Raw genomic sequence first — 10184 nt, forward strand, 5'->3', positions numbered from 1 at the left:
ATAGTTGAGCTGATGTTACATGGTCTGAAATATCCCTTAGGTCAGTTTGGGTCTCCCCGTTATGTTCCCCCCAAGCTCCTGCCCCCATCCCGTTGTGGGGGGCACGTTAGAAAGAGCCTTGGTGCTGTGCAAGCACTGCCCAGTGGCAGTCACAACGTGGGTGCTATCAACACTCTTCTCCCAGCACAAAGGCACTGCACCAGGAGGGCTGCTATGGGAAAAGCAGCTCAGCCGATACAACATTACTTTGAACAAATATGACCTGAAACATTTTGAATACTTTTGCAAACTTCACACATATTAACAGATGTTTGATATCTTTAGGAACAGACATGAGTAGCTATTGATTTTGTGATTTGCTGTCACCTTGGATTTTGCAGTGTTCATCAAAAGTGCTTCAGGCCTGGCTGTTACTATTAATTCATTAAATTACTATGTGGCAATTTATTCTACTGTGTTCTGATATTCTGTAGCAGCCCATATGTCTCTAGGCTTGTGGTCTGTTCCTTGAAGGCAAAATACTCACCTTTCTAATGAAAATGTTATTACTGTGGAGTAATAGCAGATGAAACATGAGTAAAGGCTGAAGCAGCTCATTTCCAGCCTTTTCTGTTGGACCTGGTCTCACTGGTAAAACTGCAGGATAAATCAATGTGTTTGGTAAAGTTTTCTTACATATGAAGAATGAGAATGATTGAAGCATCTGCCTAGTAAAAATCACTGAGGGAAAGATGATGAGGGAAAAGTTTTGAGGAAAGAATAGGAGGAGAAGAAAAGGCAAGTATTAGAAGTGGGGGGAAAAGAAAAAACAACCCCCAAAACCATAAAAATGGTAGACAATTAAAATTAAAATATACTAGGCACACGTATAGATGCAACTTACTTGTTATTACTATTTGCGATGGAATTTCCAAGGCAAAGCAACTTAGACATAAAGACCATTAGATTTATGGACCATTATATTTAAAAGGTGTATTTATTTGTAAGATATTAGTAATGAAATACAAAATGAAGCAGAATATCTTTAAAAAGTTATTTGAACTTCATAATTACATATGCTGTTGCATGGCCTGCCAAACTAGAAGCTGGTGAGATTCCTCAAGGGTAACTTAGGAGAGGGGACAAAAGCCAGACTTAGCAAAGACTTTTTGGATATGTAATGGTCTTTTCCTGAAACACGGTTATATGCTAAACTACTTCAAACCGAAAGTAAAATATCATCATGTTTGAAGAGCTGAAGTTTTGAAGTGAGAAAATACCAGTAGTATGATCAAAAGATTGCTTTCTGGAAGACGTATTTCTACTAGAACAGTAAATATTTGGAATTGAGTTTCACTAAACACAGGAACCAATGGATGAGTTCAGAACTGTTTTTTAATCTATGTGATTATCATCAAATGTTATTTAGTGATTTTTTTTTCATTTTATGTAGTGAACTATCACCCTTTTAAAAATAAAAAAAAAATCATGCAAAAGTAATTCAGAAGGTCCAAAATGGTTACATTAAAAAAGTGTTTTTAAAAATTATAGTTTATTTTTTGTAGTCTTTATGTATCTGAAGTCTATTAATCTATTGTTTTAAGAATGATTTTGTGTCAGTTACCAGGATATAAACAATACAGTTATAGTGACATTCTAGAAACAGAATTCTGCCTGCTAAACAGAAAGTTACAAAACTTTATAAAGGTTCAGCACTGAATTCTGTTGTTGTTATTAAAAAAGGTTTTCCCTGCATAGGTATTTTTATTGACAGTTTTTCCTCTGATTAGGATCTCACACTTGCTGGCTTATTGACATTTCTTACACTTCTAAATCATTTTTTAATATTAAAGCTGCTTTAGCTAGACTATTTGAACCAAACTGTCCAGGCACATCTTATGATATGGAACATTTGCAGATTTTCCTGGTCATGCTTGTATTGGAACATAAATCCACTGAAAGTCATTTCCAAGTTGTTAAGTAGTTTATGGACCTGACCTTTTGGATGGTGTGGTGGACAATTGAAGGGCGATTAATAAATTTGGAAAACATAAATGTGTAAATATAGCCAGCAAATTATTTGATGCTATTTAAATGTCAATATGAGGATACTGATCAGGGTGATAAAAACAGTGGCTTGAAATAGTCTTCCTTTTTGTCACTGGTAAGGGACAATTTCATCTCTCAGTTCTGAGTCTTGGAACTTCCTATTTGCACAACCTATGCAGGGGAAGAATTCAACCCTGATCAATCTACTAATTTCTGTTTCAAGGTGGAGCAGTATTTTAAAAGTTTTGCTTAGAATTTATGCCACAGGCCTTATGAAAATTTTCATGTTTCTTTTTTTAGAAACCTCTGCTAGGGCCCACTGTGACAATACTGTCAGAATGTGAACGGAAAACTACATGATTTCCTTACCTGGAAAGGTTATTTTTGGAGGCACAAAGTTTGCCAACCTGATCGTGTCTTTAGTTTCAGAGGTTTGGCCTGTTCTGTGTCTCTGCTCTTTCTGAGTTACTTATTACTTACTGTAACAGTCCATGTCTTCAGCTCTTCAGGGGCATCACTCTGCACTCACACTCCGCTCTCTTCCGGCACTTGAAGGCACTTCAGGCTTTGTTGCATGTTCTCACTAGGCATTCACCCCATGGAAAGCCAGTCAGCTGCTAGTTGTTATTAACAAGGTATTGCCATTCCTTTTTATCTCACTGGATAAGTTCATTAAGTTTAACAGTATGTGTAATGTCTTCTTTGATATTGATTAGGCTTTTTTTCAGTCAAGATTCTCAATCTTTGGTTTCTCTCTTCCAGTTCATTAATAGGCTATTGCAATCAGTCTTTCAACTGTTGCAGTCTTAATGGAGTTTTGTTTCAAGTCTGTAGGCTACATATGAAGACTTAAAGGATGATTCTGATGGAAAAATGTCATGAAAGGAAAGATATGTAGGCCTGTTTTGACAGAGGTAAAGGCTTTTTCTTGCTTTTTAACAATGAAGTAGAAACATGCAAAGCTATTTTTGCAAGACATTAAAAACAATTTTGAAGTTCATACACATCCTCTGTTGTAGTATATTTTGTAGTGGCTTATGGGACAGTGAAGGTTAATTAGCGCTACCTTAATTGCCAGGGACAAAATGCCTATACCTGTGTCCTTTGTTAATCTCCTATCTCTCTTGTTATCCTAGCACACCAGCTTGTCTGAATCACTGTTCACAGAAACCTGTATATAACACAGAAAACCAGGATGGCCTCTATGTACGGCTTTGAAGGCATTACTATCAAGGGTAGTATACACTTCAAAACTACAGGCCTGGTCTTATTTCTTTTCCACATGTCTGTGATATCAAATAGTCCCAAGAAGTGAGCAGAACGATATTAAATTCCTTCTTAGTTGCCTGAAATTTTGTGCCACATTTTGTATGTCGGGGCCCTTTATTATTGTGGTATGTGCAAGTAGGCCAGATCTTCCAGATGAGAAGAGAATGAACTCATCCCTAAAAAGACAAGAAAGCTCTTACTTAATTGGATGCCATGCACATGTAGAACCCTTGCTAACAGATATGTAATTTCAGTTGGTGTGAAAAAAGACAAGAAAAAAGGAGCAGAGTATTGCCTTTTTAGATGCAGTTTGTGTGGTCATACCAGACTCACATGTGCTCTCTTTTCCACTTGTGTCTGGGCTCTGCCAAGGGGACCCCTGGGAATTTCCCTGAGCTACATCAGGTGTTGACAGGAGGATTGCTGATTTTGCTAGCCTGCCATATGCACTGTCACGTGGTAGAAGCACTTCTGTAGCTTCTTGATTTTCTTCATAATATTAAGCATGTATTCGATTCATGTTTGATATCTCAAAAAATCTTTCTGTAATGATGATTGTGGCCACAGGATAAAACAAGAGTTTTCAGTATCCAACATCCAAATTATGTATGAGTGCTGTGAAGTAACTGTCATGTTAACAGCTATGTCTCTCTGGTCTCATTTATTTTATCAAAACACAACATTTATGGAGAAAAGTTGAGTTAAAAGATATTTAAAGTGTTTGCTGGCTTTCTGAATAATTAACTGAACTTTAATATATTACATGCAAAATAGTAATAAATTGCAATTGCACAATTTCTTACAGAGTTTTTATTAAGATCAAAACTTACTTGTTCAGACTAGATTTATATAAATAAATCACAGTACATTTTTACTTGTGTTTAAAAGATTGTAATACATATTATAAAATTAAGAATTTTTTTGTCCCTCAAACCGTCACTGCGAAAGGAATCATGCATTATTTCTAGAAAATTAACAAAATGCCCACCAAATTGAGAGAGCCTTGATACAGGTATGGCTCTACTCTCCGAAATTAGACATGAAACAGATACCAGGACTATTTATTGAACAAGAAATAATATGGTACAATGTTTGTGTTCTTAAAAAAACAAAAATATACCAAAACAACACACCTCTCTTCACACACCTTTGCAATGAGTATTAAAAATTACAGCTGGCCAGCATGCAACTGAGTCAAACATTTCAGTTTTACAATGTCTACATTTGAGGAAAAGAAGGAGGAACTAAAAAACCCAGACAAAACAAACAATCAGACAGCCCAGATGCTTACAAGTCCTCATGTCATCTTCCCCTCTGTGCTGGGTGTGTTCAGTCAGGAGTTGTATTTCCTGATAAAACATTTCTGGAATAGTGTCCATCACTGCCATCTGGATTAGTGTAGTTTACTGACCTTCAAGGAGATGGAGGTCCTTTCAGAGAACTAGCTGTAGTTCCTTGCCCACCCCACTGAATTAAACATTAACTGTAAACACACCTCTTGAAAGTACTTAGCCTTGAATATGCAGTGCCCTTACAAGATAATTCATACCTTGCACAGCTTGGTTCACATATTGTAGGGCTGTCATGTCACTTCAGAACAGAAATATGGTTGCAAGCAAGGCCTTGCACTAATTACTGCAAGATTCGAGGTGATGCTGCTATGAAGTCTGTCCTGCTGCCATATTCCCCAGCACAGAGAGCTTCTATTCAGTTCTACATTATTGTGGATCACTTGCTCTACATGCTTTTTTCCTTCTAGATAAGAAAGCCGTTGTTTTCTCACTTGATACTGAGATGTAATCATTTGACAATGCACTGTTCTAAAGGGAAGAAAGCATTTAATTGATGACACTTCAGATTGAGTCACCAAGTCTGTTTTTTCACTTTCTATTCAAACAAAATGCATTAACAATAGAGTTACATAGATACATTTCTAACTGGGTCAAACAGATGTTTCAACTGAATTTCCAGCCCTCTTACTCCCTTCTCATTTATTGTTTGTTAGTTTTAAACTAAATGAGAGTTTGCAGCTATTCTTTTCAATGGCAAATAGGTGCCCACAGTGCTCAAACGTTGCCAAGTGATAAACATGTAAATATGTCTCTTGTACCTCTGCCTTTGGGTGCTCATGTTAATATAGCTACATATCATGTTTGGTGTTTAAAAACACACGAATGAAACCAAACAAAAAAAGCCCAAAGCAATAATTTAAAAATCCACACAAAACCATAACAAAACCCAAACAAACAAACCAACAACTGTCACTCAAGAAGTGTGTACTAAAATAATCTCATTTTTCATTCTTTTGCATTGCCCTTTGCTGTTGTATCACTTTGGACTGAACCAGCAGTTCCGCTACTGGTATTTAAATTAGACTTCTCTATAGCAAGTTTCTCATAGGTGCTGCTTTGGTGTTTTTGTGGACCTGCCGGCATGGAAAGCTGACATGTACATTCACAGGCAGGAACATTTTGAGCACTGGGTCTCTTATACTATATTTGCTTTCTGTTCTGGTAGTCCCTGCTTCCCCAGACTGAGATGCATGCATGTTTGTCTACTGCCGGGATTATTTACAGGGAAAACCAAAAGAGAACAGAAATGTTCTTAATGCCTTGTTTTCAGTGGAAACAGAAAAATATGTGAGCACTCAACTGCAGAAGGATTGTGTTGTGATTTTTTTGGCATGGGAATATCTCACAATTGCTCATTATACTCTGCTTCAGTGTCAATAGCTTTGAAGGTTTTCCAGTTGACACTCACTGCTTTTTCATAAAACAGTATCTGTAATGGTAGCTTGTTACAGAGAACTAAAAGTAACAGATTAATAGCACATTGTTAATGAGTGAAGTGGGAACAAAATCTTGCTGAGATGCATTTCTAAGGGATTTCCTTTTCTGTTTTAGATTTACAATACTTGCCATAAAGTGTAATTATGCATTAACAAGAAATAAGAAAACAAATGAGGGTTGCAGCTTTGAAATTATTCTTGTGAGCCTCCTACTAATTTGCCTCTGAGAACAATAGATCAGAAAAAGAGACAGAACAGTACTGGAGCCACAGTTTTCTCTGGGTTTTCAGGTGATTTTGTAGCAGTGTATCCTCTGTTCCTTTCAATGTGCTGTTGTATTTTTGTACTACAGTCCAAATGTAGTAGCAGTCTACTGGCCTACCAAAACCATAACATGAAAATATTTCAGGTCTAGGGTATAGCATTGGTTAATTGGAGTATAATGATGAAGGGTGAAGCATCCAAATATAGAAAATAGCTATCATTCTATATATGCAATGCTATGATAAGGCAGATATTTGTAAAAAGCACATAGTAATGCCACATCCTGAGTAACTGTTTGCAAGTAATGAGTCAGCAAGAATTATAAGAATTTAATAAAAAAATAAAATTTCTTCCTCATCCCTAAGCTTTTGAGGTGTGCTGGATTCTACCTTAAATGTTCACTGAACAGAGATACCTTTAAAAAAAAACAAAAACAAAAACAAAAACAAACAACTGTGTTCAAATTAATTCTCTTGATGCCAGAGCCTTGAGCATTAATTAAAGTGTGAGTGATAAATAAAAAAGCACTGGCAATTATAATGATACTGCTTTCCAGCTGATGACCCCTTGAGCTGCTAAAGACTTATCTTAGAAAGGCTTCTGCACTCTTCTGTGGACACAAAATGAGCCTGCTGCATAGATGTTTTCCTTTGTACAGAAGTTACTGTTGCTACCATTGCAGTGGGGAAGCGTGCAGCTGCCTGCTCTGCGCTCCAGGCAGGGATGTGTGTATAATTATTTGTCCAGGAAACCAAAGAACTTACTCCAAAGGAAGAAGTCCTTCTTCTTTGCTCATGCCCATCTCCCTGTGTTGACTCCTGGGAGATGCGCCTGGGGAAAGATTGTATGATTTTGCCTGAAATTAGGATGATGCACGAATAGATGTGAACATTGTGTCATATCAGTGGCCTGCTGATATAAAACTTCAGTTGGAATTGTAGAGAAACAGTTTTGCCAGAGCAACTTTATAGCTATATTTTTCCTTCTTCTTGCCAGGGGAATCCTTTTATATGGTAGCTGTATTCTCCATAGCATGGCATGAGATTTTAGAAAACCACTGTACTTACAGGACTTCTGCTTTATAGCTGCAGCACACATTTACAACAGATCCAGGATTCCCTGCAAGTGCCAAGCTGTGCTTTACCCACTAGCAATTGTGATTTTCTCAAAGATCCTTACTGATAGGTTATAAAACTAATTTTCAGATTTTGGATCAAAATTTCAAATATATTTTTCAATCTGTGCATGCATATTTGTGTTAGCAAAATTGCAAAACCAAAATGCTTGGTAAGTATTTAACGCATACAAGACATGAAGCAATGTGTGTGCACATAAACTTATCTGAACTATATATATAAAGACCAGGGCCCCCTGTCTGTAAGTATGCAGCAGGCATCTAGGTTGTATAAAAGACCCATACTTTGCATTTCCATTTTTAAAATAAAAATACACATGTAAAAACGTGAATCAAATTCTGTCTAGAGAAGTTTGAAGGAAGTCAGAGCTCCAAGCATGGCTGAATAAGTGGCAAAAATTTATCCCACTGGCTCTTGTTCCGGGGCACAGGCAATTATAATGATACTGCTTTCCAGCTGATGACCCCTTGAGTTGCTAAAGACTTATCTTAGAAAGGCTTCTGCACTCTTCATCATGTGAAAGAGTTCAATGCTTTGATTTTATTTTTTTTAGTGGTCAGAATTTGTCAGCATTTACAAGGTGCCATCATGTAAAATAAACATGTTAATTCTACTACGAATAATAAAGCAAGCCTTCAAGGGCGCTGTATATTTGGAAGAGTATTTTGTGATGACAGCGCGTGTGCATGTGCACACCCGTGTGTGGGCCTGTGTGCCTGACAGAGCACAGTCACCTGTGAGATGCTGCTGTGCACACCCGTGTGTGGGCCTGTGTGCCTGACAGAGCACAGTCACCTGTGAGATGTTTCCAGCCTTTTGCAGCCTCATGGACACAACTAAGAAACATTGACTGGAAGGTGATCTACAAAGGTTGAGGACTAACAGCCTCCATGTTATACAGATGGTTATCTTCTTTCTGAAAGCACCTATTGTTGTTTCAAATACCATACTTATCATCTTCTCACCCAACAGAAATTTTTTTCAGCTTTTAAGAATTTTTGCAAAGAGCCATATTAATTTGTTTTCATGTGAGGTGAAAGTAGGCACGGAGACTGAAGATGTAACTTGTCATCAAAAAATAAATGTCCGCTGGCAATTATTATTGAAAAAATAATTATTTAGAAAGCTATCCAGTCACAATACTGCACTTTTTTTTTTTTTTTTTTCAAATACAAGAACCATGTTTGTTGCTGCTTCCCATATTTATTTGTTTTCATTGCTATCATGTTGCTTGTAAAATCTGGGTTGTTCTAATGAACAGAAACTATTATTTGAATTTGGATAATGCTTACAACCATACAAATAATCTATCAGTATCAATAATGTCAGATGGAGAATTAATGCTACAAGTGGATAACATTACACTACTTGAAACCAATAGCTCTTCACACAGTAGAAGACTGAGAGTCCTATTCAGCAAATAGTCAGGGTCCTATGGCTGTGGCCACAGAGGTTCCAGAAGCTCTTGCTGAGACTAATCCTGATTCAGGAACCAAAATGATATGCTGTGTATATATTTCTCTGCACAGCCTGGATGCGCTGGACACCCTCCCCCACTTGATTCCTGGGAAGGAAAAAAATATGTCTCTGTTTAGCTCAGTGACATGAAAAGCAATCTACAGTAATGAAATCTAAAGAAGTTAGCCAGGCATGTATGAAAAGAACAGGATGCCTGTGAAAAGGGAAGAGCTGTCAAAACCTAATTGTGGGCTCTGGCTGCAATAAAATTTATCAAAGAGGGAAGACAGGTTGGATATAAGGATTTAGACAACTTCTGCTAAGAGACAGGTCTCGTGTTCTGGGAAATCATAACCATTACACTACTCCTCATGTGCTCTGTCAAGCTATTCCTGTACAGCTGAAAGCTTGGTGATGTGTGTTTTAAACCCAGTTCACCAACACCCAGGTAGGCATCCAACGTGGCACTTCAGCCAAGAACTAGCTTGCCACTGAAAGCACAAACACACAGGCAGAGCTCCCCCACTCTGCTCCACCCTCCTTCACACGCCTGTTGGCAGCACCCATGCTCTGAGGAGGTGCAGTCACCGTTCCCACTGCGACAGAGCCTGGGAGCACCCAGAGGTCTCCCTCTTGAAACTGTGCTCCTGTGGTCCCCAGGCACCAGTACCTGTAACTGCTTATGGACACAGGGCAAGACTGTGGAATTTTTGCAGTTTTGTAGCATCTTCCTATTGCCCGACAATTATTTATGGAGCTGCCTAGGGTTAGTGCTTACAACCAAGTAGGTGAAGTCCTCGGTGGCTTTCTAGTAACATGGCTGTGCTCTGATGCACAAAGTACACCCAGAGAGGGCGTGAATGGCCTGTCTCTCCTTGTTAGGTGCTTACGGCATTGTTCCTGTCTTGATATGACCACTATGGTATTTCCAGTCTTCCAGCATTGCGGTAACACTGTGGCTATAGTAAACATGTATGTGTAAACATAGTGGTTTCTTTTGACTGGGATTATTGCCTGACCAGCCAGTGATACCAACAATAAAAGTAAGTAATGATAACTCTTTAAAAACCATTTAGTTAGATCTTTGATGGACTTTTGTGTCTCATGAATCAAGATTAGTATTCCCTGTATTGGGGGGAGGATTAGACAGAGGGATTAAAAGGACATCTTTACCCCACTGGACTCTGTGGAATAGCCCCTGAGGATATGGCTAAGAAAGAGTTCAACAGGAATGACACATT

The sequence above is a fragment of the Merops nubicus genome, unplaced genomic scaffold, assembly GCF_000691845.1.
Source record: "Merops nubicus isolate BGI_N331 unplaced genomic scaffold, ASM69184v1 scaffold12881, whole genome shotgun sequence".
NCBI lineage: Eukaryota > Metazoa > Chordata > Aves > Coraciiformes > Meropidae > Merops > Merops nubicus.